The 12,430-nt window shown below is 49.4% G+C and overlaps 1 protein-coding gene across 4 annotated transcripts in view; it reads right to left on the bottom strand.

Annotated features, from left to right (window-relative positions):
• TMEM40 (transmembrane protein 40) overlaps nucleotides 1–10,175 on the bottom strand; it is a 31,892-nt gene extending 21,717 nt beyond the window's left edge. For all 4 annotated transcript variants that reach the window (XM_042977362.1, XM_042977361.1, XM_042977360.1 and 1 more), the window contains exon 1: nucleotides 10,104–10,175. The gene's annotated coding sequence lies outside the window, so the exon portion shown is untranslated. The remainder of the gene's footprint in view (nucleotides 1–10,103) is intronic.
• Between the last annotated feature and the right edge of the window lie 2,255 nt (nucleotides 10,176–12,430).

Consider the following 12,430-nt stretch of genomic DNA (forward strand, 5'->3'; position numbering starts at 1 on the left):
TGGAACCCAGGGTGAAGGGAGAGACTAAGACTGCTTCATTTCTGTGTCACTGAACCCTACACAGGGCGTGGCTAAAGGAAAGATGTGATGATGATGATGATGGTGATGATGACGATGGCAACCATGACAACAAAGTACTTACTATCTGTCAGGCAACGATGTAAGCGCGTCACACATGTTATCTCACGGAGTGCTCACCACGACTCTGTGAGGGCTCACGCTGGTTGCGTCCATTTTATTGATAAGAACACTGAGGCACAGGGAAACTAAGAAACTTTCTCAGGGCCATAACTAGTAAGTGGCTGAACAAAGTAGTTGCTTTGTCCACGATGGGAGATGGAAGGAGTGAAGCTGCCACCTCTTCTCAGGCCCTTGTCATTAGCACCAGGAATGAAGCCACTAAGTCATGGGAGTGCTATGCAAATGATGCTGACATGGCTTGTAGTCAGCCACTGGTGGAGCCCCGAGCAGGGTCCTCATAGCCAAAGGAACTTCCTCCGGCACTTTGTCAGCTCAGCCATCAGAAGCAAGGGCAATGGAACTAATGGAACTGTCATGGAGGTTGGAACTGAGGCAGCCCTCTTTCTCCTTTTAACGTCCTTGCCCCATCCCTCCTCCACCCACATTTCTATTATGAGAAAGGATAAATAGAATTAAAAAAAATTAAAGCTCGAGAATCCATGTGCAGGGCAATGCTTAACTCAAAAGGACAGCACTAATGGTAGAGCATCAGGCACTGGCAGAGGGATCGCTGGGACGGGCTTCTAAAAGGTCAAGTTCACAGTGTGTGACCTCCTTTGAAGCAAGATGGACCAAGGGGTGTTGAGACAGAAGTGAGGAAAGAAGAAAGCAGAGAGAGGAAAGAGAACATGGCATGTTCTCCAAGATCTCACTTCACGAGCGCAAGTCTTATTTTACACAGGAAGAAGCTGAGGTTCGGCCAGACAAGTGACTTGTCCAAGGTCGCCCAGCTGACCGGTGGACTCGAATCCAATCCTTGCTCCAGCCGAGAGCCTCCATTCCCTGATCCCGGTTAGAGGCCCCTAAAACCCCCTCTCTCAGGTAACCCCCTATCCGCGACTGAGCCTGCGAGGAATGCCTTTCTAGCGCTTTTCCCCAAAAAGGCCCAGCCCTGCTGAGTCACGGGTGATGCCAGGGCCTCTGCATCCACAGATCTTGCTAAACTGGATTTCCCCTTCAGTTCAGCCCAAAATTCCTAAGCTCCTGCTGTCACAAGGGCCTGGGCCCAGGCTGGGAGGGATACTAGGGGACACTGAGCCATGACAGCCTCACAGTGCCTTCCCTATGCAGCTCATTTGATCCTCATGCTAACCAGAAGGGAGGCAGAGAAGGGATTATTGTCCCATTTTACAGACGGAAAACTGAGACCCAAAAATGGAGAGGAACTGTAAAAGGTTTTATGGCAACTCAGGGGCCAGGCTGGATCCAGAACCCTGACTCTGGATTCAGGAGCTGGTCCCCTTTCTCTGGTGCCCCGCCTTGGGGAGGGGGCCGGGGGTTGGGGGGTACTGAGTTGGATTTCAACAGGTGGCAAAAGGCAGAACGGGATAAAGGTTTATTAGAAAAAGCATGTGGCAGGAAGTTGAAGGGGTAGGAACCCTGTGAGGTTGGGGAAAATCATCCTGGGCCCTGAAGGTCAGGCTAATGGCCATTTTCCTATAGGTAGACTGCAGCGTTGTGCCTAGAAGCCACAAACGCAGAGCCAGAGTTAAACAGGTCCCGGCCAGTAAAGGGAACTGGAAACAGAAACAGCAGCTGCTGCCCCAGGCGTGGACATGTGTCATTTTTGTCCACCTGGGACTGAAGCCCCTTCTTCTCGTGATTACACCAAGGGGGCAAGAATCTCCAGAATCTCCTTCGGGCTTCCCAAGCCACCCCAGACGGGCACACACCCTAAAATAAAGTGTATCCTGGTCTGGCAGACACAGCTCCAGGACAAGCATCTCCCAAACTGATCAACCTGCTCCCTAAGTTCCTTTGATATGGAAATTCTAGAGGGGTCACTGCCCTGAACTCAGGTCAGACCATCAGCCTCTCTCTCTCTCTCTTTCTCTCTCTCTCAGGATTCTGACTTGTGATACAAACATAGTGGCTTAAAACAACACCAGTTTAGCATCTCACAGTCCTATAGGTGAGAAGTCCAACACAGGTCTCACTGGGCTAACAGCAAGGGGTCAGCAGGGCTGTGTTCCTTCCTGGAGGCCCTAGGAGAAAATAAATTTCCTTGCTGCTGCTTCTCCTCCCCAACCCCCCTTAATCTCCTTGCTTTATCCAGCTTCTAGAGGCCACCCACAGTCCTTGGCTTCTGGCGCCTTCTTCCATCTGCAAAGCGAGCACTGTCAGCTCAACTCCTCACCTTGCACCATGCTGACCTCTTCTGCCTCCCTCTTCCACTTTTTTTTTAATTTTAGAGAGAGAGAGGGAGAGAGAGAGAGAGAGAGAGAGTAGGGGAGAGGGCAGAAGGAGAGAGAATCTCAGTCAGGCTCCATGCTCAGTGTGGAGCCCAATTCAGGGCTCGATCCCATGACCCTACGGTCATGACCTGAGCCAAAATCAAGAGTCCACCCAGGTGCTCCCTCCCTCTTCCACTTTTAAGGATCCTCGTGTCAGTGTGACATTGGGCCCTCCCAGGTCATCGAGGATCATCTCCCTGTGCTAAGGTCAGCTGATGAGCATCCTTACTTCCATTCGCAACATTAATTCTCCTTTGCCATGTAACCTAACTTAGCTCCCAGAGATTAGGATGCAGACATTTTGGGGGCTGTTAGTCGGCTTGCCACAGTCTCTAACCCCCAATGCCCGCCACAACCTAGAGCCCTGCAGGGGCTGAGACTCTTTCTTCTTAAACCAGGTTCCTTGTCTGACTCCACCATGCTCCTGGGCCCCCAAACTCCAGAGATAAGAAGGATGCCTCCAATATTTCCTTCCCAGCCAGGCAAAGCCCAAACTTGTCGCATTTTCCCATCAGGAGGGCCTGGCTTTTCTTCTTCTTTTTTTCAATGTTTATTTTTGAGATAGAGAGAGAAACGGAGCATGACTGAGGGAGGGGCAGAGAGAGAGGGAGACACAGAATCTGAAGCAAGCTCCAGGTTCTGAGTTGTCAGCACAGAGCCCGATGAGGGGTCCTCGAACTTCAAGGTCATGACCTGAGCTGAAGTCAGACTTGCTTAATCTAATCGCTTAATCAGCTGAGCCACCCAGGCGCCCCTAGGGCCTGGCTTTTCTGTTCCCATTGCCTCCCTCCCAAGAGATTTGATAAGGGGACTGAGGGCTTTGGAGTTGGTTGTAACTATGTTCTTATCCCTGTCCTTAGGTGCCTGGCTCCTCCCAGCCTCAGTTTCCCATCTATAAAATGGGGTATTAATATCTGTCTCTGAGAGTGTTGTGGGGATTAAATGATATTATGCCCACAACAAGCCTACCACACTGGCTTAATAAATAAATGAGAGTATCCTCTCCCTTTGTCCATGCTCAGTGTCTCCCAAATTTGGCTAATGATCCAATTTCCCCAGGAGCACTGTTGACAGGCAGAGTCCCAGAACTCTCTCCTTGGAAGGTTCTCATTCAGGGGGCTGGTGTTAGAAGCAAAGTTAGGGTTAGGATGTGGCTCAGGGAAGTCTGCATCGTTAACAAAGGCATCACATGCTAGGCAGAGTGTGGTCCACTCAGACTGCCAGAACCTCTCCCAAGTGTTAAAAAAATAGCCTCCCTGCCTGCCTCTGGCCTCATCCCTCCAAACGCATTGCCGGATTGCCCTGGGCTTCAGTTTCCCCATATCTAGAAGTTGGGATGCGCTCTATAAGGTTCTTCCAGCTTTGACATTCTAGAAAACCAGTCCGACCCTCCAGTTAACTTCTTCAAGATTCATCGAGTGAGCAAAGAACTTTGGGCCCCAGGGTTGATGTGACTTGCAGGAAAGCCCAGAAGAGCATGTTCTAATAATAAGATACATACAGTATCTTGTAGGGAACAGCAGCCCCTTGAAATACTCCAGGTAAAAAGGGGATTTTGTAGTCAGAGAAGTTTGGTCAACACCACTTTTCATAGCCCTCATCTAGGAGCTCCACAATGTGCAATTGAATATTAAAGGCTCTGAAAAGGCCTGCAGGAGTGAAAGCTCTTTTGCCCTATTAAATCCAACCCTTCCCCAAACTATGCAAGAGCATTGTCCTTTTCCCCAGAATGTCATTCAATGTCTTTTGGCACAGCTTTGGGAAATGCCATCTCATTCAATCCCTGACATGCCCAGGGTCAGCCTTTCCATCCTGAAGTCCAGGCCTGGGCCCTGTCGCTGCCCACTTTGGACAGTGCCAATTCCCAAGTCCAGAGTTCCTCCATTCCTCCATCGGGATAGTTGGAGAAGGCAATGAATCAGAAACAGACCCTCAGAAGCCAGGGGCAGAGCTTATCAGCAGTTTTGGGATCCCAAGGTGTGGGTGGTCAATCCTCTCAGCAGCCCCAGGGCAGGGGCTGGGAGAGGAAACTGAGTCAGCTCTCATGAGACCAAGAGCCTGGTCCTGGCCCTGCCCCCAACCCATTCTGTGCCCTCGGGTACATCACTTCCCCCCTGTAGGTTCTTTTTCTCATCTACAAGAGAGAATAATGTGTTATTCACATTTTGGAGCTCGTATGGGGTTGTAGATAGGAAAGTTCATGACAAAATTATCATGCCCTTAGCCAGGACATTATACTGAGGGTATCTTGATTAAGTCACTGCAGCAAAGGGGTCTGACAGAGCCCACTCAGGTCATGCTTCATCACTTTGCTCCCAGCTCTGTGACTTTGGGTAAATCACTTTACCTCTCTGAGCTTCAGTTTCCCTGTCTGTAAAATGGAGATCAGTGTCACTGTCCTGCAGGGTTGCTGGGAGCATTGAGATGAAAAGAATGCTAATTCTGAGCTCCCTGGGAATAAAAATCATGTTTTTCTTGCTCTCTACTATATTCTAGCCCCTGGCTTAGACAAAGGGCTTCATAAAAAGAAGTCATAAAATACTAAATTTAAGAGCTTAAAGAAATGGTAGGCTGGCAAAGTTTCTTTAGCATCTCCTTCTTTCTTTTATATTCCTTGTTCACACTCCTTTTTCTTCATTCAGCACCCTCCCCCTTCCTGCCCCAGGCTCACCTTACCCACCCCAGCTCCCCAGGTTTGGCCGTCTCTCCCCTTCTCCAATCTAGAATCCCACAGAATTGTAGCCGAGAGACCAAAACCGAGGCCCTTAAAAGGAAAGGGACTTGCCCAAGGTCACACAGTGGGGCATCTGGCTATGAACTCAGATCTGAGTCTGAAGTCTAAGCATGGAGGGAACCTCACAGAGGAAGAAGGAAGACGCCGCAGCGTGCACCTCTTCCACCAGCTTGTCCCAAGTCCATCCGGGCAGTTTAGTGGTGGGACGACAAGCCGTGCTGCCCAGCCAGCTGACCACAGCCAGACAAACCTGTCATGAATCTAGGTGACTCTTTTGGCCACAGCACACCCAACAAAGCAGCCAGGGCCTAAGGTTGCCTCTGAGCAGTGCAGGGTGGCACTTAGGCTAAAACGCGACAACATCAAGTGTGCAGAAGGAAGGTGGGTGAGCCCAGCTTAGAGGATGTTCATAGAGAAAGACCTAGGATTTTTAAAAGACCCTCTGAAAGGTAAATAAATGTTAGCACAAGCATCTAACTTGATGTTTAGCACACAGTAAGTTCATAATCAATGTTTGTTGAAGTGTAGTATGAGCCAACAAGGTGATAGAGCTACAGAGCCAAGCTAACACAGTCTTAGGTCACATTAACAGAAGCACAGAGCCTAAAATGAAGAAGGTGACCCATATCTCACCATCTCCCATCCTAGGTTCAATTCTAGGTTTTGAACAGAATAGAGTCTGGACAAACAGAGATAATCCAGGGGATGTGGGGGGGTATTAAGATCAGACCCAAGAGAAGTGGGTGGAGGAGCAGGGCACTACTCTGCGTGGTCATGAGCACCCTGCCAGGAGAGGTGGCAAGCTGAGGAATGGCAGAGGTTGGCTTAGATGTCCTTAGCTCAGAACCTATTAGTCTTTCAAATTATAATCTCAGTCTATGTCTCTCTACTTAACTTTTGACTAAAGACAGTTAAACAGTATATAGTTCAACCTTGATGTGCACTCCCAGCTGTATACCAGATACTGAACATCATGTCTACTAAGGGGGAGGTTCCCAGGGCCAGCGGGAAGCTGTGACCTTGTCTTTCGTTTCTCTACATTCAGCCTACTGCCATACATTGTGGTGCCAGGTTGGATAGACCTGAGGATTAAACAATGCATTTTAAGCAAATCAGCCTCCACGGAATGGACAAATGGCTTCAAAGAGCCCTGCAGAGAAACTGAGGATGGAGATAACGCCAATCGAGAAAATACAAGCAGGCAGCAGGAAAAGTGCGGGACAGACCACCGGCCGCTCAAGTCTTGCGTCAGCCACCTTACCAACTGAAAACAACAATGAATGGGATCTCATACGCTCAGTATATTGCCGACTGACATAAGAACAGAAAAACTACTCTAGAGGTGGACTCCCATCCACTATTGTCCGTGCTTAATTTCACTTTAAGTGTATATTGGGCCTTTAGACATTAGTCAATCATCACGTACTTGTATGTAATTTCTAAGTCAGTAAATATGATCTGTTGGGGGTGCCTAAAGCATTTTTCTGGAGAAGCGTATGCAATCAAAAAGTGTGACAACCACGGCTCCAGATCCTTAAACCCAGTGAGACACTAGGGGACACTGCTCCCTGTTTGGGTTATGGGGTTGAATCAGATTTGTTTCAGATTTAGGAACAAAGAAAAATTAGGGGGGGCGGTGTAGCCCCCAGTAAAAATTTTAGAGCCCCTCCCCGCCCCAGTGTTTGCAGATTAATGCGAAGAAACCAAAAACTCTGAAAAGGTTTTCCCCAGCTCTGACTTTCCAAGGTGGGTCAGAGCCAGGGGCGTCTGGCTGTATTTAAACAGCCAGAGCCAGGGGCGTCTGGGTGGCTCAGTCGGTTAAGCATTTGACTCTTGATTTCAGTTCAGGTCATGATCTCACAGTCATGAGACTGAGCCCCTACATTGGACTCTGCACTGAGCTCTGAACACTGAACGTGGACCTGCTTAAGATTCTTTCTCTCCCTTGGGACACCTGGGTGGCTCAGTCGATTAGGCATCCAGTTAGGTGTCCATCTCATGGTTTGTGGGTTTGAGCCCCATGTTTGGCTCTGTGCTGACAGCTCAGAGCCTAGAGCCTACTTCGGATTCTGGGTCTCCCCCCTCTCTGTCCCTCCCCTGTTCATGCTCTCTCTCTCTCTCTCTCTCTCTCTCTATCTCTCTCTCTCTCTCAGAAATAAACATTAAAAACATTTTTTTAAATATTCTTTTTCTCCCTCTTCCTCTGCCCCTCCCTCTCCACCTCCACTCCTCCCTCCCCTTGCACATACTTTCTCTCTCTCTCTCTCTCTCTCTCTCTCTCTCTCTCAAATAAATAACTAGATATCTAGGTAAATAGATAAAAACAGCCAAAGCCAATCCAGCCTCCTTTCTCATTCTGTCATCTTAGTTTCACTGTCTGTCTCCTCTCTCTCTTTTCCATCTTTTTTCCTGTTTCTCTCTTTCCCCCTCTCCCGCCCCTCACACATGCAATTGGCAACAGTGAACACCAGAAAGCAGTCATCCAGAGTGAGAGAAGGAGCTTGCTTGCTCATGAATGTCGGACAGACCTGGATTCAGTTCCCACCACTACCTTCCACTGACTGAGATCACCGCATACCACATTGATTCTCAGAGCCTCAGAAACCTCCCTTGGAAAAACAGGCATGCTTACCACTCAAAAATAAAATGACAACCTCATTTTAACATCGTCAAAAGGGGGCACCTGGGTGACTCAGTCCGTTAAGCTTCTGACTCTTGGTTCCTGCTCAGGTCAGGATCTCACGGTTAGTGAGTTTGAGCCCCAGGTCTGGCTCTGTGCTGGCAGCGCAGAGCCTGCTTGGGATTCTCTGTCTCCCGTTCTTTCTCTCCACTCCTCTCCCGCTTGTGCTCTCTCTCTCTCTCTCTCTCTCAAAATAAATAAATAAACTTAGAAAAGATTTAATTTAAAATAAAACTGTCAAAGGATTTGAACAGACATTTCTCTAAAGAAATGGTCAGTAGTACTCGGAATGCTGTCCACATGTCATCAATACAGAAATGTAAATCAAATCCACAATGAGAGGTGCACCTGGCTGGCTGAAGACTGTTGATCTCAGGGTTGTGAGTTTGAGCCCTACATTGGGTGTAGAGAATACCGAAATACATAAAACTTAAACAAAACAAAACCACAGTGAGATCTCACTTCATACCCTCTAGGATGGCTACAATAAGAAGTCCAGATAATAACAAATGCTGGTAAGGGTGTGGAAAATTTGGAGCCTTCGTGTAGAGTTGGTGGGATTGTAACGAAAACTTGTACACGAATGGCCACAGCAGTTTTATTCACAACAGTCACAAAGCGGAAACAACCCATCAACTGACGAATGAAGAAACAAAACGTGATATGATCACCCAACGCCATTCAACCACAAAGAGGAACGAAGGACTGATGACGTGTGACAGCAAGGATAAACCTTGAAAACGTGATGCTAAGTGAAAAAAGCCAGTCAGAAAGGATCACTTATTGCATGATTCCACTTAAATAATATGCCCAGAATGAGCAAATCCATAGAGATCATCCACAAAGTAGACGAGTGGTTGCCAGAGGAAGGAGGAAATATGGGTTAACTGCTAAAGGGTATGGGGTTTACTTGGGGATGATAAAAATTCTAAATTCTAAATTAGATATAAGTGGTGGTGGTTGCATAACTCTGTGAATATACTAAAAATCACTGACTTGGACACTTTAAAAGGGAACTTGATGGCATGTGAATAATGTCTCAATAAAGTTGTTACTAAAGAAAAAAAGAGGACTTCCCACACAGGGTTGCTGTTAAGAGTGAAATAAGGCCTCTGGCAGCACCATGCCCAGTACATCCCTGGTGTGGAACCAGTGCGTGAGAGAGATCTCTCTGAAACGGTAGCCTGGAGAGGATTTCAAAGCACAGGTACCCTAGCATTTTAGAGGGCTACACTAGCCGAGTTCTAGGAGTTTCAGAGACAGGGGGAGGGGGTGGGGGGAGGTCCCATTATATATAGATCTCCACGGTTTGGACCCCAAACAAAACACACCACACACTTCCCTTACACACACTCCTGACTCAACTTTTCTGGCAATTTCTAAACAAAGCAGTATAAAATAATAAGCACATGACTGTCATCTTTCTAGTCGCCCTTAAAAAGAAAATGGATTGGGCCTCCAGCCGGAAGGCTGTCTCTGAGGAGGGGCTGGGATGCTCCCAGCAGAGGGGGCTCCAGACACTGGAGGGGCAAGTGGGGGGGAGGGGAGACTGGGGTGGGTGGGGCTCCCTCCAGGCCAAGCCACCTGGGTGGGCCTCTCTGACAGGAGCAGGCCTCTCCTCCCCCAAGGCCTGGCTCTGCCTGTTCAGCATTTTCTCCCCAAAGGTGCCTTTGAGCCCAAGGCAGAGGACTGGCCTCCTCACCCTCTCCAGTCTACCGGGCCTGGCCAAAGGACCCAGGGTGCCTCCGAAGGAAGTGTCTAGAGAGCAGCTGCCTTCACCTGCTGGCAAAGCACAGAGACCGGGATGCTTTGGGGGGAAACATCTTTGTTCTCCCAAGTGTTTGGTTCCACAAGGGCAGAGTGGGCGAAGCCTTTAGAGATCTAGTCTGGACGTTCGTTTCACAAATGGGGTAATTGAGGCTCAAAGGCACCAAGGGGTTTTTGAAGGTCCTGCAGCAAGTGAGCAACAGAATCAGGAGTCAGTCACCTGCTACGGGCTGGCTGAAGCCTCAAAACAACCCAGGGAGGTGAATATTTGTCATCCTCCCCCGATACCTCCAGAGATGGAGACGGAGGCACTCACCCAGCTAGGAAGGCATGGAGCTGGGGTTCAAGTCCAGGCCCACCTAGGAACCACAACAGGTCAGCCGGTGGAAGAGGCTGTTCTGAAAACTAACCCTTTACCCTGCCCCTCACCCAGCACATGTCCCATTACCTGTGGTCGGGAGGCCTGTGTTGGCTGCAAGGAGAGCAGTGTGTGGACTGTGCCGATGCCAGGCTGGGCAGGGGAAGAGGGAGGCTGGAGAGGCCAGGCCACACCCCAGTGACAGGGAGGGGGCGGGGCATGAGTTGCCCTGGGCCCCACTCACTCACCAGGGTGGCATTCCTTCCTGCTGGTGCTATCAGGGGGCCCAGGCCTTTCTGTCTGACTTGAGTCTTGCTCATGACACCCCAGGCACAGCAGATGGAGCAGCCAAACCCCCAAACCCACCCCCTGGGCATGGCCATGACTGCTGACTCAGGAGGCAGTGATGTAGGGGGTAGTTGCACTGCCGTTGGCTGGGCCAAGCTCTGGGCAGGAAGGAGGTGGGGTGTGTCCCAGATCCCACCTCCACCTCAAGGGTGAGATTGACTCAGGATGCAGCCATGTGGGCCAACCCGATGCTTTCCCAAGGGGTGAGGTTGGGCAGGCAGCAGGACAGGAGGCCCGGGGTTCAGAGGACTGGGGGTCTCCTGTGAATGGGACTGGCAGTGCCCTCTCCTGGTGAGGAAACTGGGCCAAGGCTAGAATATCCACTGCTGTGTGCAGACAGGAAAACACAGGTCCCACGGGGGTGAGGGGTGGGGCCTGACCTCCTACACTGAGGCCAAGAATAACCCCAGCTCAGCCTGCCTCTGCCTCTTACTCACTTATTGAACACTTTGGAAACAGGATAGTAAACAAGTCCTACACTGCCCAGGGGAGCACCCAGGCCAGATAGAGACAGGCCATGACAGGCCCCATGAGGGCACAGCCCAGGGAGCTGTGGGTTCCCAGGAGGGCTTCCTGGAAGAGGAGTCATTTCAATGCTAAGCTCAGGCCAAAATCTCAGAGTCATCCTTGACTCTTTGCTCTCTCATACTCTGTCTGACATATCTGGAAAACCCTGTTGGCCCCACCTTCAACATATCCCAAATCCAGCCTCCTCTCTCTACTTCCATGGCAGCCACCCTGGTCCAGGCAACATGATCCCTAGTCTCTTTGCTCCTGCCTTTAGCCCAGTGGCTGTCCTAATTGTGACAACCAGAGGGATCCAGTTAAAAACCAAGTCAGCTCATGTCCCTCCTCAGCTAAGCACCCTCCCAGGACCCCCACCTCATTCAGGATGAAACTCAAATTCTTGGGGCACTTGGGTGACTCAGTCAGTTAAGTGCCCAACTCTTGATCTAGGCTCAGGTCATGATCTCACTGTTTGTGGGATTGAGCCCTGTGTTGGACTCTGTGCTGATAGAGCAGAGTCGGCTTGGGATTCTCTCTTTCCCATTCTCTCTGCCCCTCCCCCACTCTCTCGCATTCTCTTGCTCTCTCAAAATAAACAAATAAACTTAAAAAACAAAAAACAAAAAACAACTCAAGTACTTACACAGCCCTCCACCATCTGGGACCCACCTCTTGCTCTCTCTGACTTTAATTTCAATGACCTCTCTCACTCTGCCCAGCTACACTAAACTGTGCCTCAAACACTCCAGTTAGGTTCCACCCTCAGGGCCTTTGCACTGGCTGTTCCCTCTTCCTCAAATGCTTTTTCCTAGCTCCTTTCCTCACTTCTTCAGGTATCTACTCAAATGTCACCTTCTCCAAGAGGTCTTCCCTGACTACCTTGTACAAAGTGGTGACTGCCACCACCACCTTTCCCGGTCATCCTGCTTTATTGTTCACCATGTGACATACTGTATGTTTTTTATTATGCATATTTCCTCATTATGTATTGTTTGCTCCAGGACCTAGAACAGTGTCTGACACATAGTAGGTGCTCAATAAATCTTGTTGAATGATTGTGTGACCTGAAAGGGAAGCCCAAGAAGCATTGTAAGGGTATTCCAGGCAGAGGGAACCATGTGTGCAAAGGCTTAGAGGTAAGAGGCATTGCTTGTGTTGAGGATCTGTGAATCATTCAGTATAGTAGGAGAGTAGGGGATGCTGGGGGTGGGAGAAGGGAAAGTGAGAGGCAGGGACTCGGAAGCCAGACCAAGGAGGCTAGATATTATCCTGAGAGCAACGGGGAGTCACATAAGAGGGACATGATCAAATCTATATTTTAGACAACAATTTGGCTGTCATGTTATGGATTGGTGAGGCTGTGAGGGGCAGGCATCCAGGCGAGCATGAGCCACGGCAGGAGAGATAAGGACTAGGGACAGTGGTCATTGCACTGTCCCAAACAGTAGTCACCAGCCATGTGTGGCTATGGAGCCCTTGAAATATAGCTGGTCAGAATTGAGATGTGCTGCTGTAAGTGTAAAATACACACCGGATTTCCAAGACTTGCTATGAAACACAAG

Source organism: Panthera tigris, chromosome A2 (assembly GCF_018350195.1).
Source record: "Panthera tigris isolate Pti1 chromosome A2, P.tigris_Pti1_mat1.1, whole genome shotgun sequence".
NCBI lineage: Eukaryota > Metazoa > Chordata > Mammalia > Carnivora > Felidae > Panthera > Panthera tigris.